Here is a 19,029-nt window from a genome sequence, read left to right on the forward strand (position 1 = left end):
GGGGGCTGCGGGCGGGGTCCGCGCCCGCGGCCGGCAGCGGTCTCTGCGCCTCAGCCGGGCTTCGTCGGGTGCTGGCGGTGCGCTCTCCCGCCGCGGGGCTGCACAATGGCAGTCGTTCAGTAGGATGGATCCTGCCGTGGCTTTTGTTCTGCAGATCCACCCATCCTCCTAGCAGTCAAGTACCAGGCTATGGTTTTCTCTCTGGGGATCTTTCTTCCGCGTTTTGCCGGTGTCTCCGATGAGGTTTTGGCCTCGGCTGGGATTTCACTACCTTACTTTTCGTTTGGCTTCACGCTGAAAAAAGGGATTTCTTATATTTGCTCTCCACGCTTTTGGTTATAATCCAGTGTTGCTCTAGAGGGAACAACCGTTCAGCCTGGCTGAAAAAAAAGCATCCGTTGAAAAGTCTCAAAGAAATATACCACGTGAGGAAAAAAAACTGGGAGAAGATCGGAATATAATCGTTTTTTCTATGATAAAACTGGTGCCCCTCTTCAGGAGAACTGATCTCAATTTATTATTATGCAACCACAAGGATCTCTTCTTTCTCAGGGTGTATAAGCTGCTGGATTGCTTTTCGCCCAAATCAATGTGGTTTCTTTGGAACATTTTCAGCAAAGGATCGCATATGCTGCAGTGTCTTTGTGGCAAGAGTCTTAAGAAAAACAAGAACCCAACTGGTAAGCAATCCATTGCAATGCGTTGTTTTTCTTTAATGCTACCCTGTCTGTTGCTCGCCGAGGTAGATCTGCAATCCTGCTGAGGGGAGAAGGGGGGATATATCGAGGCCAGCACGGACATGCATGTGCATACGTGTATGAATAAGCAAGGAACGGTTTGTATTAGCTTCAGCCCCTGTCACCACCGAAAAGGGGTAAAAAAAATAATATCAAAGGCCATCCTAGCCCAGCTATTTCCAAGGAGGAAACTTTTATATCACTACCCTTCTTGAGGGGAAGCTGGTGGAGCTCCCCCCTTCCGACCCCGATGCAAGCCCCTCGTGGAGACCCCCAGTCAGTTTTGGGAAGAGGAGACTGGGTCTCCTGTGCTGGTGTTAGCCGGCCCTGCCTGCGGTGGGTGAGTGTGCCGGGGCTCGGGTCCTGCACAGCACTTTCTGAATAGCTTGCAGTATGTCACCCCACACGCACACACACCCACCCACCGCCTCGCTCGGCTTTCTAAAGGCAGACACCCCCCTCCCCCGGCCTGGGGGCTTCCCGTTGTCACTCACCCCCGGCACTCTAGGCCGGGAGGGTGGAGGGTGCTGAGGAAAGGGGGTAGACACTTTCTTGGGGCTTGCGCCCAGACGGTAACTCAGCCAGCTATGCCGAGTGACAGCAGCAGCACCGCCGGGTTGGCTGCGCCGCTCCTCCGCCTCTCGCTGCCGGGATGACCCCTCTGTGCCACACGCCGGTGTCTCTGCGTCCGTCTCTATGTCTGCCTGGCAGCCGGAATCATGCGCTTCGGTTCAGCCCGGCTCCGAGGGGGAAACTTGCAGTACATTACATAAGAAATGCAAATGCAGGTGCTCTGGGCCGCCTGGTCTTTGGGGGTCACGCTGCTGCTGTTGCATCCCTCTTGCTCGGGGCGTCCGTGAGGCCAAGCCCGCGGCTTGGCGAGCAAGGTGGGCGAGAAGGGATGCTCGGCGGGCGGGGGAGCCGGGAGCTTTTCAGGGGAAATACCGGCTCTCCCCGCCGGCCTCTGGTCCCCCGCGCAGCCTGGCTCGCTCACCCCGGCCGGCAGGTTGTCTGCCAGCACTTGCGTGCCTGGGGAGGCGAGAGCCGCCGGAGCCCAGGCTGTGAGGGGAGGGATGCCGTGTGTGCGCGCTGGTGTGTGTGTGCCGGCTGCCCTGCAGTGGCAGCTCCCGAGCAGGAGGCTCCTGACGCTGGCACTGCAGTGTAGTAGATCATAGGCTCTCGTTGCCTCTCTGACACCCCAACATCAACAAGCAGCAGCGCTGGCAGCCCGCACCCCTCTCCTTAAAGGCAGCCGGTGTGCCGGCTGCTGCTTTGCCCAGCCCAGGTCCGGTGCAGAGTCGAGGTGGGCACCTCGGCGGATTTACCCTTCCCCGCCCCCGGCTTCCGTTTGCCAGCTCGTCTCGCCCCTTTCCCCCCCGCCGCTGCCGCAGCAGTGAAAAGCAGACACTTAGCATACCAAAGAGGCTGAAATGCCCCGCCGGAGGCTGCGCTCAGCCTCCCGCAAAGTGTCCTTCGCTTCACTCGTCCCTCAGTACTGCAGCCAGCCGGGGGTCACTTCCCAGCCGTGTGCCCCCCCCCCCGGGTGGGATGGGCCACCCTCTCGCAGCCCCTGGGGACGCCCCTCTCCGCCTGCCCGGGCTGCGCTCGCGGGGGCCGTGACCGCGGGGAGAGAGCGGAGCGGCGGCGTGGCCCTGCTTGCCCTGCCCGCTGCCGTGGCTCCGCAGCCCCCGGGGGGCCGGCTCCAGAGCCGTGGTGCTCTGGGCAAGAGGCGATGCTCCTGAGGAAGGGATTTGGGGGGGGGGGGGGGAGAAGAGGGGGCTGGTGGTTTCTAGACCTTTCAGTTTGCATACCGGGGGGTGAGGTGTATACCCCTCCACAGACACACACCCTCGTCCTCTCCTAAAGAAAGATTTCCTTGCGGAGGGCCGGCTGTCAAGACATCGGCCCCTGAAGCCGAGTTGTGTCCCTCGGAGCACCAGGCAACCGCAGCACAGCTTTCCACCTCCCCGGGGACTTTACCGCATTTACTTACTCCCTCTGCACGGGACGAGAGGATTTGGGTGGCCGGAGCGGCACTATGCCCCGCAGCCACTCTGCCTGCGAAGGGCTGGACTGGCCCGAGGAGGGCTGACCCCCTCTTCTGAAGGAGTGGGGGGAGCACGTTTAAGCAAGCGAGGTGGGCAGGGGGAGGGGAGCGGGCTGGGGGCGCGGAGTGGGGCCCTGGTGGGGGCCACCCCTCCGGCCCGGTCCGCGGTCTCACTCCCCGCCCGCACACCCTGCGCTGATCTGCTCCGCTCCGACTTGATCCCGTCAGAGCAGCCGGGACGCTGAGCGCAGCCGAGCTGCACGCCCCGTCCTGGCACCCCGTTCCGGGAGCGCCGAGCTGCGGCTATGTGTCTGAGGAGGCTAATAATCTGCTTGGCCGGATTAGCTGGTAGCTCGGTCACAGGCGCCGTTGCTCTGACGGCAGATCATCTCCATTCAGGCTGGGGTGTCCCGCGGGAGCGCAAGGAGCCGGTGCCGCGATGCGCGGCCTCGCCTGGTGCCCCCGGGCCGTGGGGCTCCCCGTCTGCGGCAGCCCGGAGACCCCCATCCCCGCTGCGGCACGGGGTGCCGCTACCGCCTCCGGCCCCCTTGGCCCGCCAAACTTTTCGGGAGCCGCTGGGCTTTTTAGTCTCAAAAGGCATCAAATGAGCGAGCAGCTGCCGCTGATCCAACCGTGCGGAAAATCCAGCAGGTTAGGCAGCAAACGCTGGCTGTAATTGCAGTTTATTTAGCTATTTTCGGCCTGCTGCACTTTTTTTGTCCCTTTCGAGAGTTGGTCTATTTCCAGAAACGGGCCTGGGTGGCTCCTTTCCAAATGTTCTCTGCTTTGCGTTTCCTCCGCACCGCTGGCTGCAGCCCCCCTTCCATGTGCGGACCCTCTCCCGGGCTCCCCCGCCGTCCCGGGGGGCCTCGCCCCGCCTGCACCGGTAACCGGCACCGGTCGCAGCTCCAGAGACTGGGGCAAGAGCGCAGGGAGGGATGGGGAGTCCGAAGGGCTGTGTGTAAGTCTCTGTCAGGGTTGCATCAGGAGGCTTTGGTTTATGATTGGCTGAAACCCCTTGGTTTAAAATTTGTTATCCTCAATAGAGGAGCCGCGTTTGATTGCTCCAATTATTTACCTCTTTATATTTCTTCATAAGGAGAAAAACTTTGGGAATCAATAGGTGTGGCTGATTTTTTTTGAGTGTTCCTGAGTTTAATGGTACCAAAACTAATGAAGCCCCACATATCTGCAGCATCCTGTCCCTCATGAAAACGTTTGCCATGTGTCAGGTTCCCTGGGACTCACTTGCTTTTGCAATTATTTCTATCTAACTCTGCCCTTCCTGCTTGTCATACACATAGAGAGGACTTCAGAAAGTGCAAGACCAAAGGGACTTTTTCTCACAAATAGTTAAAAAGTTCTCCAAACCATAAGCCCTGAATCAGGGCTTGTTATAATAAGATACTGTCCTCATGGCTTTCCCACCACCATCTCCAGGCTCCAAACTGGGTATCTTCAGCTGGGGAATGGCAAAGTCATGGGGAGAGTTTGGAGCCTGAGGAGAAGGGGGCAAGGAGATTATCTCTGGTTTCTTTTTGAAGCAAGTCCAGCAAGTGAATAGATTTTTTTTTCCAAATGACCAGTGTTTGGGTGCGCATGGGAGGTGTGTTGGCTGGAGTACTAGATGCCCCCATGGCGAGAATTGCTATCACATTTCACTCCTGGTGGCAACCCAACAGACAGAGGATGGATCAGGTTTCCTCTCCATTCATTTCCAAGGAGAAGCATCTCTGCAACACAGTCAGGAATGTTGACAGAAGAGTAGATGGCAATTGGCATTACTATAAATATATTACTGATGGAGGATTTAGTTTAGGAAATTAGTATCAATCTCACATCAACTTCAAATGCAAAAGCTATTTAAAAAGCAATACGTCTGAAATCCAGGCTGCAGCTGAACTGGAATCTTTGCATAGTCCCATGTTAATTTCCTTCTCCATAAAATAGTTTGGCTGGTATTTCATGGTTGCTAACAATTTTGAAAAAGCTTCTAAGCACAGCCATGCAAGGATCTGTTTGAAATGGAAGCTTGTGTCCTGCCCATAAAATATAGTGTATGTGTCTTTATCTGAATTCTGATAAAGTTTGGCCTCCCCACTGCTTTTCTTACTTATAGAAAACAAACCTCCCACCAAAAGGCAAAGACGGTAAGAGCTGTGGGATCAGGTCCTTGAAGTTTCTCTCATGTAGGTCTGAAAAGCAGCTCTGACTGCTTAATTTCTATAATGGAAATTAAGCCATGGTCTGTTTCTCTTGCTCAAATGTAAAACTGCCTATTTACATGTATTTCACCTATTGAAGTTTTGTCCTCTGTGGAATACATTTCCTGAATTTATACAAATTTAATTATTCTTGATCAAATTAAATTGCATACTCTACTTATTAAGGGGTGAAATTTATGCCTGCTCATGCATCTTGCTACTGTAATAAAATGTTTGCACCTAGTTCAATGTCTGCTAATGACAGGCCATTTATAAATGAATTCAAACATAAAAAGGATGATTTAGGCTTAAGGAAAATATAAAAAATGTATTTACAGATATCACAGGTTAAAATATTTATGTGTATGCATTTTTCATTTGAGCTTCATGTTTATTCTACTTAACCATCTCGGATTATGCTAAGTATATTAATTTTAAGCTAAAATTCCTATTGACTTCAAATTTTAAAAAGGAATGATTTAGACATTCAGAATTTGTCCCTTTGTAAAGATTGTCTGTCTAGGAAATGCCTATAAAAATATAATCTGGACATGAGAGAGTTGCTTGAAACTGGAAACCAGTTTTTCAAGAGGACTTCATAAATCTAGAGAAATGGGAATCAGGCTGTTACATTGACTCTGAGGGGGGATTTTGTTGCTGGTGGGCTCACTACTGAGGTTTTCATAGGAACAATCAACATGTAGGATAAAATGCTCTGAATCTGGATTGCAGATGGTAAATGAAATGGTTGTGTGCAAATTAAACTCTGAATATTTACAGATGTTTGCCAAATGTGCCTGTAAACAGTGAGTCCTGCTGGAGCATGTTTCATTCAGTCAAGGATGATCTTGTTGCTTTGGGAGCAGTGATTTGTTTCTATACCTAGTTCTGGTTTAGATGGCTTTTGTGATTTTGGACGCACTATTACTTACCTATGCCTTCCCTTCCTGCTTGTTAGAAATTTCAGGCAATGTCTGAGCACTGCACAAGTGTGCTGTTGGCCCTTTTGTTTGTTTTTTGCATTTCAGTGAATGATAGCTTTTCAGAGATAAATTGCTAGTTTCCTGAACAGTTTACTGAGTAACAAAACATTGAATGATCATAAAATTTTAGAATCTCTGTTGTGAAAAAAAATTGCTGAGGTGTATCACGAGGCTTGATGTACAATTAATGTATCCAAGAGCTACTTGCCACTGTACCGAAGGAGTGTATATGTGTTTATAGCAGAAGAACAGTTTACCTGGAAATAAACTTTGTAGGACTGCACCCAAGTTTAGTTCAGAAAGAGACCCCTTCTTGCACAGGTGGTCCTTCTATTGTCACAGCAAATGAAGCAGGGAAGGATATCTTTTTATTTGAGATCATACAATAAAGTGTTCAAAAGAGTATATTCACCTTCAGACCAGCTATTAAAAAAAATATTTATTGTGTTCTTGAAGTGGATCCTTACAGTGGATCCACCCAGAAGTACTGAAAATAATAATTGCAAAGGGAACTGCCGGCGTTTAGCACCGTGGTGGACTGAACACACAGCAAGCAAAATATAAGCGATGTATTCTTTTCAATATACTCTGCAGCAAAGAGATATAGCATGTGAATAACTAACAAAGTTGTTGTCCAAAACAGGAGCACACTGACTCTGAAGAACTTTTTAAGGGCAAGACCTCAAAAATCATTAACTGAAAGGCATTTAATGGATACATGGAATGCAGATTTGGTGTATTTGTAGCATATGCTGTTAGAAGCACTCATAAATAGTAGCAAGGAAAGTAAACAGTTGCTGATGAAACAGCACTGAGAAGTCAGAATAATAATATCTGTAGTAATATCTGCACAAGCCAGATTAATAACATCTTCTGCAGTAAAATTCAATGTATTAGTTTAGGTACCATACTGTGGTGAACATAATCAAAATTTTAATAGTTTTTGAGTTAATATTGAATGGTTTTGTGGGTCAAATGACAATAGGTAGCACACAGTTGCTGACAGAAATTGATAGTCTAATTTTATGTCTGTATTTTGTCTTTTTGCTCTGACACCTGCTTATTTGACTTTCAACTGGAAACAGCATGAGGACTGGCACTGAACGAGTTTAGTGCTTGCACGGAGTAGACACTCTCTTGGAAATTACCTGGCTTAATCTTTTTGTGGCACTAAAATGTACCTGATCCTGTCAGACAGTAGAATGAAACCAAGGTTAAACATTTTAATTCCACTGGAATTTTTTGGTTTTTGCTCGAGGACAGTGATACAAATAAACTGTAATCCTCTATGAAAAACAATGTTCTGAGGAGATTCCCGAAAGACCTGTATTTTACTGAGCTGAGAGAGGAATAGACTTTGCTTTTCACTAAAAATTTATCGTGTCATCCGTGTTTTTTTTTGTTTATGGCTTTGACATCTGAAAGGATAAGAACATGGTGAAGATACAGAATGTGCAGGACTTGTGCCTCAGCTGTTGAGCATGTCCTGTCTCCATCTCTGGGTATCAGTTGGTGTGAGAAAAAATGCAAGATATGAGCAAATCTTTGGGTTTGATCCTTCCGCTAATTTGTCCTCTCAGTTTTCAGCTGTCACTGGACTGTCTGAAGTCAGAGCTTGTATTCAGGTCACTGTGTGTAGTAGCTTCTGAAAGAGCTACACAACTTTAGTTATCAAACAGCATTTCTATTTTGGGCATCAAAAAGCTTTGCATGGCAGCAAGCTCCACATAACCACGTGCTGTGTGGAAAGGATGTGGAGGAGTTTGCACTTTCTGTGGGTACTCCTTGGTTCTTCTGCTGAAAATCAGAGGCTAACACTGCTATTCCTGCTCCTTGTTTGTGATTACTGTTTATGGAGAGCTTTTCAGGTGAAAAACACTTCTTTCATGGTGACTTTTCCTTCCTTGAACTGTCTTGAAATCCTGGACATTTCTGTCATCTTGGCTCCTGTGTGGTATAACTTGCATTTGCTGACAGTATAGGCTATCTTTGACTTTGGAGGAAAAAAATGAGGCAGCAGCTGACATGTCCCCTTTGCATGAGCTGCTTTCGTCCAGCTAGAAGAAGTTAATTTCTATGGATTTTCTAGGGCTATGGGATAAGGAAGTATCTCCTGAAAGGGGCATGTTTTCACAATGTCCTTTCTCATGAGGGAAGAAGTGGAATACTACTCCCTTGAAGAAGCTTTTAAAGAATTAAGCTCTAGTGTGACTGAAAACTAGAATTTTGTACTGTTGTTGAATGGTTTGAATAGGAGAGAGAGCTTGCATATAAAAGCAAAGACTTCTGTTTACATATAAATCTCTTGCTTCTCACTAATGCTAGCAAAGGAAACATACAGGAATTTCATTGCCCTTTAATGAAGTTTGAGACGAAAATGTTAATTTAAAGAAGGCAAGTTTGCCAGACTTGTTACTCTTTCAGTAAACGTATTTCTAAGCATGTCCTGCTACAATCAAACAAAACATCCAGATGAAACAGTTCCCAGTTCATGATTCTCATTAAAGAAATGTACTGTGGAGCATTATCATTGCTCAGTAGTTTCTACACATATCTACACTCATTGCTGTATAGGTGCATTTATTGACATTGAATGAGATGAAGAGGAACGACCAGTGCAAAACATAGTGGAAAATAAATGAAAAAAAAATGTGGAAAAATTATAGCACAGGGAAATGCTTAAAAAACCCCTGTTAAATCACTAATACAGTATTATCTTATAGAATTACTGATCAGGAATATCTTAATAAGGATTAAAGTAATAGTAGTCCCCATTAATTTGTAGTGCTGACACAAAAAGCCACTTTACCGTTCTGATTTTCTTGGAACTGGAAATTGCAAGTCAAACCCAGACAGCTAGTAGTTCCTGAGAAATTGAACCTAAATATGATGTAGGTGGATTATCCCACTAGGAGATCAATGCAAGATCTCAGCTGTGAACTACCTTTAGGATGTCTATAGCCCAGGTGCAATTTTGTGGCTTGGACTCTTTCACTAAAATCCATATTTTAAAATAGCGTTAACAAGTGGATTGAAATTTGTAAAGCTTTGCACCCCTGAGAGAGTTCTTCCTAGTCCCTTGCTGTTTTAAATCTTTTTTTTATGTTTGTCCCCATGTGAAGGAGACTTTCTGCCTTAAAAAGTCTGGTTACACAGAGTTTCATAACCAACATTTACTAGTCTCCTGGCTTTACTCAGACATTTATTGTCTCTATGAATACGACCTTGATCCATCCCAGACTCTGTCATCTCCATTATAGCCTCTCATGTCTCTTTCAGTTTTTTTTACCTTCTTCTTTTGCGAGCATCTCACGTTTTTACTTTGGATAGGGTCTTTGAGGAAAATTAGCCCCTAATTGTATTTCTTTCAGATATTTTTAAGTCCTCTCCACTACTTTGAATAATTAGCTAGTGACCATGAGCATAACCACTGCACAGGCTTATTTATTAATGATATAATAGGTATTTAGGATGGACGGAGTGTAGGCAGATGGACTAGCCTTTATTTTATTGGGCACGAGCTGTATACATTATTGTTTTCCCACTTTCTGCTAATTTACAGTAGCAGAACAATAGCAGAATAAAGAAATGCAGAGGCTGTAAAGCAATTGTGATTGATTAGGAAAAGACAGTAAAATCAGCAAGAGGATTTAGAAGACCTAAACAAATGTTATCCTTTTGATTTGAGGATCATTTGAGGATAGCACTTGCTTGAGGATAAAATGATTGTGTGAGATTCTGCTGTTAAAACAGGACTCCTCAGCTTCCAGGGAAGTTTTCTGGATAATAGTGCTGGGCATTTCTTATTTGAGTTGGTAGGGAGTTGGTTCCAGGTCCTGGCTTTGTCTGTTCACTTAGGTGCTATGTATCTTCTTGAAGCTTTTGGCCATGGCACCCTGCAGAAGAGATCCCAGAGAACTGCAAAAGCTGTGTGGATGCAAGGCATGCCCCTTATGTCCATAACCTCAGCAGGGTACAGACAGAGTAAACCTGTGGTTTGGATCTTGCTTGCTTTTGATTCCCCATGTTCGCCTTCGAGCTCACTTTTGATCGACTAGTTCAGGGACATTATTGTAGGAGAAGATTGTAACATGCCTCTTCAGTGCAACATGCTCTAGGGTTTCTGCTGACCAGGGACATGAGTAGCAGAGCCAGTGACTACGTGTTACTAAACCGTGTTTTCTGAAGTGTTGAGTTCTGGCTATATGCACAAAGTTTTGAAACGTGGCAGAGATGAATCCTCTTACCTTTGAAACTTGTAGCATGGACTCTTCCATAGAACAGGGTATCTGAAAGCAGTATGGGATTATTTTACAGAAGATAAAACATTATGTAGTGTTTGTATGGAAGAACCACATTGTTTGAAGGTGATCTTATTTTATTTTCAAACTGGACTTCGAATGCTGATAATGTTTGTGGAATAGTGAAAATATAAAAGAAAAAAAATTAGGCTGTTGTAGTTTCCTGTGTAATACATATCTGGGTAAAATAAATCAGGTTACATGGTAGGAGAAATTTGCACCAAAGTAGTGGGAATAGAGTAATTGTGATTTTCTGTTCTAGTGTCTTTCCTCATTTAGATTCGTCTTTGTAGTTTACATGAAATGATGTATCTGAAGCACTACTGACATGAAGTGGAGATGAATCCCGTGATTTGTGTGCCACAGAAGATAGTCTCTTCTGACTGAAAGTTTTCTGTGAAAGTATGTCTTTGAAGACATTGGCTTTCTTAGCATTTCACCATCATGGATGTTGATTTTGACCATTGCTGCACACCATTGATGAAAACACTCTCTAAGGGGTTCCTCAAGATAGCTACATAAATACGGTGGTCTCATTAAAAAAAAAAAAAAAGAAAAAAAAAGAAAAGTGTTTAAGCACAATGAGAAAAAAAAATTGAACATAGGTATATGAAGGTGAATATCACAGCAGTTTAACTGTAGGGTTATTAAGTTTCATGCTACTAAGTTTCTCTTGGATGCTGGATGAGAATGATTTTATTCCAGTTGTGCCAGCTGCCATCTGTATGAAAGAGGAGGCAGAAGTTTAGGACCTTATAAACAAAGCAGAAGTGAGCTGTACATTGTGCAGTCTGGGTTAAAATCTTTTCAAAAAGTATCAGGAGAAACAGCAAAACAAGGGTTTGTTATGTTTTCGAAGTTCCTTTTCCTTGGACTTCAGTGGCTGTTTGGAGTAACTATGGTCTCGGTTGGCTGCCAAAAAGAACACCTGCTAATAGATTTAAGACAGAAGATGAGGAGAAGATAGATGCTAAGCCCTTGTAGTCATATATGTAGGTTAAGAATTTGGGGGTGGAACTTGCTGAAGTTGGAACAAAAGTAAGTCAGAATGTGATGTTAGTACATTAGGTGAGTTTTTATCAGGGGCTACGTGGATGATACATGAATAATGTGGGATACTCTCTCTCCCACTTATTCTCAGAGGGAGATGAAAAACCAGAATGACAAAAGAAATTATAAAGTAAATAATAGAGGGATTAAAGGAGTCTGTAGTCATTTAGATAGGTTAGTGATAGAGAGTCCTAGAGGCAAGCAGAATTTAGAAATTGTTGAAGCTATTTATCAATTGAGGAGCAAATAGATCTGAAATTTAAGGACATTTTCATTGAAAATGTCTATTTCTAGAAGTGTTTCTTTCCAAGGACATATAAGAGAGCTATATTTGAGAGTCTAGCTTCTCTCAATTTATTCCATTTCTAGCTATCTTGCTAAAAGTGAGATATCCTTGTAAACATTGCTTTGCTATTATAAATGAAGGTGCTCCCACACTCCCCTGGATAGATCTGAAAAAGTGGCCTCCAGGGTGATCTTAGGCTGAGTGTCCAGGGCCTCCTGCCTGCCTGCTGCCATGTGGTTACCCTGTGAGCAGCCTGTCTGGCAATCCTCCATGCTTTGGACCTGCATGGGTGTGTGGAGCCCTGCATGTGCTGCAGCTGCCTGGGGTAGCACCTGCAGCTCACCTGCAGGAGGGATGATGGCACAGGAGTTGGCTAGTGAGGGTGGCCCTCAATCTAAACTGAAACAGCCTGTGTAGTTGCCACAGCAACTTCTGGTGAGAGGAAATGTAATATCCCCCTCCAAACTGTTTTACAGCACAACTTTTAAAATGCAGAATGTATGCTTCTATGGATCTTAAGCTGTGTAAATCTTTGGATAAGACACCATGGTACAAATTATAGAAGAAGGTACTATAGGTTCAGTATTAATTTGTGTTTTTCTTCCAATAGCTTATTAAGTTCACAGTCAAACAGGTCAAGAATGTTGGGTGCCATTCAGTCCTTGTAGATGACCAAAAATGCGTCAAGGAGCCTACAGTGGAGATCTTCAAGTAACTTCAAAGGGAAAGCCAGTCTCTTCATATTAACAGATGGCAAGTCAGAATTGTGAGTAAGAAATGTCCACCTTCAGTTTGGCATTGATATCCTTCTCCCACCTTAAACTCCTCCTAGTTGTTCAGGAACATAAGACTGAATTTATATTGCTTAATTAAAAAGGGCCAGGGATTGATCCAAGTCCAAATGGCTCTGGCTGGCTCATGTCCACACCACTTACAGTTACCACCCTCGCTGGCAGATTTAACTTGGAGAGAGCTCACTGAGGTGGTGCCCAGGACTTAAGGAAGAATGTGGATGACTAGGGCTCTAGCACTTCTTTAGTTTAACAATCTGAACACAGTCAAAGAGGATCACAAAAAGCCTTTCACTCCCAGTAATGAAACTTAAGGAAAGCTCTGCTTGTAGGGTGATTTACTTGTGCCCCCAGCTTCAGCGAGGGCCTGTAGTTGGACTAATAACTGCATAACACCATCTTGGAGAAGCTGACGGGTTATTAGAGCTTCAATAAAGTAGATGAATCCCAGCTTCCTCCTTTGAGGAAGGAGCTTCCTATGGGCCCTTGGTTAACCTTGCGCAAAGCTGGTGGAGGAAGGAGAGCAGAGTATACCTGCTTCCAAGCAAGTCTGGCAGCTGAGCAGCACAGATCTGAGTCTGCAGGGAATGAATCATAAGGAGTTTCTGAGGAGGATGAACGAGACAGGAAGGAAAGCTCAATACTGCTGGGGAAAGGAACATATCTCCTCTTTTTTCTCTCTTTCACAAGAAGAAGATGGAGTTCCAGGGTAAGGAAAAGCTGAAGGACAGGAGATTTCCTCTGTCCCTGAATAAAATAATTTTTCTTCTGCTTCACTGTCTTGTACTTCCTTTCCTTCTCACTGACCTTATTTGGGATCATCCCTTCATTTGTGTGAGCATGTGCAACAAAACTTGTCAGCACTATCAGTCATCTCGGTAACCTGTTGTTTCACTGCACTCCCGCTTTCTATTTGCTGGGCTACATGGGCATCAACCTGCATTGTCAATGCATGTACTTCTTGATCTTCCTTTAATTAAAGGATATCTATTTCTCCCTACATGGCCACCAGTTTCTCTCTCCCCTTATATAGTTGTGAGGAAATGACGAAATAAATAGGTTTTTTTCTGATTATTGATGCTTTGAATATGTTGGCAGACTAAATCTGGTCATGGTCTGTGAATTTAAAGGGTCTGGCTTATAGTCTGACAGTATGGTCCAGAATATTTGTGTGTTTTTCTTAAATTGATGAAAATTGGAGAGCATAAAGCAGTTTGCATTTTGGTTTTGGTTAGGTGGAGGTTTTTTTACTAGTTTTTGGGAAAATCAGTTTGTGGCACTTGGAATCCTTTGATTCTTTTCTGTGAGGATGCTCAGGGTATATTTACTCTTACATTTAATGCGAAATGTGAAAAGATTGAATTTAAGCAGTAAATTCCTCTTTCTTCATCAATCTCTTGAAGGCCCCTTAAGGTGACTGTTCCTTTACAAGCTGAATTTCTGAAGAAACCCAAGTATCACTGCTTAATCTGGGGCTAAGAAGGGTATTGCATTTAACAGAGATTTTTGTGTTTTCTTTGCTTACAATAAAAGCAGTTATGAAAAGCTCTGGTGATGGGACACAATTGTGTTTTGCCTTAAAATAAGGCACAGTAGGGGGCTTTATTCAGGCTGTGAGCTTGTTAGAAAAAGCTGGGATTTCTGAAACCATTCTAAACACACTGAATTTGGAAGGCAAGTCAAATCTTCTAAGCCAGTAAAGTCTTTTTAGCAATAGAGGAATAAAACACTTTCAGTATAAATACTTCTCAATGTATTAGGTATCTTGGAAACAGTTTCTTCTGTTAGTAGAACATTGATGTAACATGTCTAGGATTTTTCATATGGCCTGGTAATTAAGACAACTTGGGCCAGACTAACTGCATTGAGGTTCTTTTCAGAAGTGAAAGTACTTTATTTTCAGTCCTTCTAAGATGGAGAAATTAAGTTTTTTTGGTGTCTTCTCATTTACAGTTTTTTTCCTTTTGTCATGGTAACTGAAAGCACCACCTATAATCCTTCTTCTAGGAAGTATCTTGCTATTTGCTTTACATGGCAGTGCTCCATGGTCATATTCGGGTCATCAAAGACATCCAAAGATGTGTTTTACAGGAGGATAAAGGAAGCATTCTCTCCATGGCCAGAACATGGGACTGTTCTTGTGGTGGTAAATGATCTTTGGTCTCAGAAGAAAAAAAAGCAGAGGTTTTTTGGCCTTGGCACACTGCTTTGGCTTTTTTAAAATCTAGCTAGATTTAAAAACTTAGATCCTTTCTTGCTAATCCACCACTCCATGGCCCCTCTAAGGGAAGGCCCCAGTTTCTGTGGAAGACAAAAATTTTCTTGTACAGATTAAATAATTCTGTCCTTAATCTACTATTACTTGAATCATTCTTATAATATCAGCCTCAGTCTGCTTCATCTTCTTGCCATTTTATCTTACAGTGACTAATTTGCAGAACAAGCATACCTTCCCTTGTTTGCACTCAAGGGCATTAACTAATCTAGTTAACAAACTAATCTAGGTCTAGAAAAAACAAATAGAACAAGCAGCAAATGATCAGCTGAGACTGAACTACAATTTCCTTCCATGTGGACATGGTTCTCTTGGGTTTTCCTCTAGAGACAACTGAGTTTTTTCTCAGAATCCCAAAGTTCTTGGTTTTGTCAGTTAGGTACAGGCAACAGTGCAATACAAGTCAAACTGGAGGTTACACAAATAGATTTCAGAAGTCTCAGTGTGTCTTCAATGAAGGACCTCGAAGCAAATTTATTAAATGAAAGGCTGACTTGGCAGGAAGTTCTAATCCTTTTGAAAAATACTTCTAAAAAAAGAGTATCAGAGAATGAAAGTTCAAACTGCCTACATTGCAGTATACAAATTAATAAGCGAGTCACCTGGTAGTCTCCTTGTCCCTGGTACATGGCACTAATGTCTTCTCCCTCAGGGGGATGTACCGTACCCTAAGTCCCTGACAGAGTACTACCATTTTTTTAAAAGTTTTTTTTGTTTTGTTTTTAATCCAACACAGAAAGATCTGGCTAGTATAGAAATATGTGACATTGGTAGATCTTAGCAGTACTTTTTGAATAGTTCTAAAAATACTCATTCTTTTGAGGTTAGATACAGTGGTGAGTATACAAAGCTTCTGAAAGAGCACTGGTGGAAAGGCCAGTATGTAAAATGTTGCCCAGTAGACTGAAAAACTCAATAATTATGAAATAAAAGTTCATCACTGAAAACAAATATAGCAATTCTTGCTTTAAGTTCAGAGATATTTACCTAGGAGAGCAGTTAAGCCAAAAAACTCCATTATATTAACGTGGTACCCTCTGCATGTCCTTGTTAAGCCTTTTGAACTGAGAATACACTGAGACAGGGAGTTGGGGTAGTGAAACTATTTTCTGGAGGGTTTATAGGAACCAATTACAAGCAACTCGTTTAAATTGGTGCTGAGCAGTTCTACATTGACAATTGTCTTAGTGTCTGGAGTGTGGCACTTTGCATACTCAACTCTGCACTTTCAACACACAGTGCTTTCATAGCAAAAGGATGGAGCTGAATCTTTTCTGCTCAGATATTTTTACAAGTTCTTTTTTTTTCTGTTTTTTTTTTCTGTTCAAATTGTTACCACTCTTTGTACAAGATAATAAATTAGCTGTTGCTCCTATATTTCCTGTAATAACTCTATTAAAAGGCACCATTTCTGTCAGAATATTCCATGGATAATGACTGGGCAGATTGTTCTTGCCCCTAGATGCAGTTATCTAATTAGAGATTATCCTGTTACACAGCACTTTAAGTTGTATTTCCTTTTCTTAGCCCACAGAGGACGTAGAATCACAGAACAGTTGGGGTTGGAAGGGACCTCTGGAGATCATCTAACTCCCCTGCTAAAACAGGGTCGCTTAGAGTGGATTGCATAGGATCATGTCCAGTCAGGTTATGAATACCTCCAGAGATGGAGACATGAGCATGGGAAAATTATTTTTGCCAGTGCCGTGACCTCTACTGCAGCCCATCTACTTATTCTCCTCCTTCTGCTTTCATCTCTCTTCCCATCTTCCTTTCAGATAAATTTATGAGAGAAAGAGTGAAAATCCTGCTTTAGAGCATCCAGTGGGAAAATTTTTCCACCTGAGGATGGGATTTGGAGCAAAGTTTACTCACCACTCTGCTTCTGTGGGTACAGTACAAAGCTCCTGTCAGTTCACATGCTTTGCTGTAGTGCACAGCAGCACTGTGTGTTTTCCTGAATTTTAAATCGTGATGGATTTAAAGAAGCCTGAGAGCTAGGACGCTTCTGCTGTGCTCCATAAGAGACCTCTTGGTCTTTCTCCTGGTTTCCTTTAATGATGAGAGGAAGTAACCAGGGACACCTTAGTGGCTGGCAGTGACCATCTTTTGAGCATGCTGTGTGGCCCCATCACCTGATGAGTCTCAGCAAGGTGATGTTTCCTAAGAGGAGAAGCCTTTTCCTCAGGAGTGAAGAGGTTTTGAACTTTGAGTTTATGGTACTGTGGGACAAATACTGCTCTTCTGAGAACAAGATCCACTCAGAACAAATTAGGGTGTATTTGAATAACAGATGGGGAGTGAAAAGCTTCTGAAGCTTCTCTAGAGAGAGAGCAAGATCTGCTCACTGCACTATCCAGCCAGTGAGCAGAGGGATTTTTGTGAGTGGAGTAGAGGGAGGAAAGAACAAAGCCAGTAAATTCGCTGGTACCTGGATGCTCAGCAAAGGAGCTTCACATTTTGTGGCTGTGAATCAAAATTTTTGGGTCCTATTACTGGAAGTTCTTCTCTTCTTCAAAATGTGAGAAAAAAAAAAGAAAAAAGAAGCTTTTGTTTTATTATAAAGAGCCTTTCTGCTCTTCTATTATACTGACAGTATTCACTGTATACTCCTCTTTCTTCCTGCTCTTCCCTGCTCATGGATACCACGAGACTGTTGATACTTATTAAAGAACCTTTATTTTGTTTTTTTCTCATCGTGCAGCAGCCATTTCAGTTGTGTCCTCAAGTTTGCTCCGTTTTTGGCAATACTGTAAGGAGGGTTTAAGAAGATAATGTCTAAACAGAAGTTGATTAGTCATATTTACGATGGATGCACAAGGACCTGAAAGAACTCCTAGAGTACAATTTTGGTAATACTTCTCTGATATCTTATAGTTTGGCATGTAAAAAGAAGCATGAAGGGTTTTTCAGTGGATGTTGATTCAATTAGATTTTGGGCTTTTTGCAGGCATTTTTTAGTTAAAAAATTCTAGTGATAATCTGAGAAATAAATAGGTTACATTACACAAATTCTCATTCTGCTGTTAATAGAGCTCAAAATGTTCCTAAAGGTAAAGTGTAATGCTCATGGTGGGATAAGGCTCATGGCCTAACTGTCATACCTTGGAATATCAGCTGTGTTACAAAAATTTCCATTTGTGTGAGAGCATTCAGCTTCAGACCAAAGGTCTTTTGCCCTTGACTTGGATGAGTCTTGGGGAGAAAATTTCCCTATGATTATTTAATGAATGGGATCTATTCAGTTAGCAAGACTATGAAATGGAAGGTGCCACTTGCCTATTTGGTTTTCATGTTTAGTATTACCATTCAGTTTCTTAACCAGCCTTTCCCAACTCTATAGTTTTACCAATGCATTTCAGTATGTTGAGAGGTTTAATGATGAGCTCAGTCATTCAAAAATCATATTAATTCAATAATAGCAGGCTCAAGGCCTGTCTGTGTCTCAGTCTTTAGCCAATGAAGATGCTAACTTCAAATTCACTGTTTTTGAGAGGAGTTGTCCCAGCAAATAATCCAATTATTTGATTTTTCCTTCAGAAACAAAGAAATTATTATTTCTGAGTGAATTCTATTCTATTCTATTCTATTCTATTCTATTCTATTCTATTTCTTTCATTTATTACTATTTTAACCTATGATTTTTTACTTACATAAACGGGAAAATACTTCAGTAGGAGATAAGGAAAGTATTTCATCTTAGCAATGTCTTTTAAAAGCTAGAAATTACTCACTGTTTACTCTAGCTAACCTTGATCCTAAGTAAATTTCTATGTTATTTTTCATTGGTCTTTGAAATTGCTCCAGACGTAAGAGGAATGTAATGCTTTATTTGTTTTATCAGTGGTTTGTTCTCTCTTATAAACGAAATAGGTCACAGCACCTATAGGAGTGGAGGGACTAGAGTTGTGGTCATGTACATCTCCACTTTTAGAACCAAGAATGGAAACCTGTCTTGCCTGAAATACTTTTTCAGGCACAAAAATGGTTTAGAAAAATGTCACCATACAGTTAAAATAGTTTTAGGTGGTCACTGTTCTTCATCCCAACACCCCACAATACTTACTGCTTTCTGTCCAAATTCAACTTCTCCTATATGCAGTAACAAAGGGTAAGATTTTATTATTGACTCCTCTGCTTTGGCATGGTATTGCCATGGTCATGAAAAAAGAGCACTAAAATTACGTGCTGACTGTGCCAGATACATCCGAAGAAAATCCCTGTACAATAATGTGCACTCATTCAAACTGTGCTATTCATATGGTAAGGGTAGAGATTATACTTTAGTTCTGCACTTGGCATACCAAGGACAAAGTAGTTCTTAGCTCATTCTTGCCCTCATCTTCCTGCAGACT

Source organism: Corvus kubaryi, unplaced genomic scaffold (genome assembly GCF_017639235.1).
Source record: "Corvus kubaryi isolate FWS band 111438036 unplaced genomic scaffold, C.kubaryi_AGA036_p1.0 133, whole genome shotgun sequence".
In the NCBI taxonomy this organism is placed as follows: Eukaryota; Metazoa; Chordata; class Aves; order Passeriformes; family Corvidae; genus Corvus; species Corvus kubaryi.